General features: G+C 36.7%; 1 protein-coding gene across 1 annotated transcript in view; it reads left to right on the top strand.

Annotated features, from left to right (window-relative positions):
• The window catches only part of LOC119591152 (glycine-rich protein DOT1-like), a 15777-nt gene that overhangs the window by 370 nt on the left and 15107 nt on the right, over positions 1–300 (top strand). The window lies entirely within an intron of this gene.

The following is a 300-nucleotide window of genomic DNA, read 5'->3' as shown; positions in this document are numbered from 1 at the left end:
GGGGCTAATTCAAAATGGAAACACAAATTAATGAAGAATTAAAGTAATTAAGTAACTAGATAAAAACAAATAATATCATAAAACCTAAAGAGTAATGATAGTCAATGGTCAAAGCTTGGTCCCATATCCAAGTGGGTATAAGGGATATATGTTTGCGTAGGAAAATGCTCGCTAAGCCGCGGGATGATGCCGGAGGGCGGCCGGTTCCTTTCCAAACCGACTTTAAAACCCCAACAGGGTGAATATGAACTATCGTATGCCAAAAATTATATAAAGAAGTATTATAATGCGATAATTTGG

This window comes from Penaeus monodon, chromosome 28, assembly GCF_015228065.2.
Source record: "Penaeus monodon isolate SGIC_2016 chromosome 28, NSTDA_Pmon_1, whole genome shotgun sequence".
NCBI lineage: Eukaryota > Metazoa > Arthropoda > Malacostraca > Decapoda > Penaeidae > Penaeus > Penaeus monodon.
Note: the sequence above shows the minus strand (reverse complement) of the source record. Positions and strands in the feature narration are given on the sequence as shown.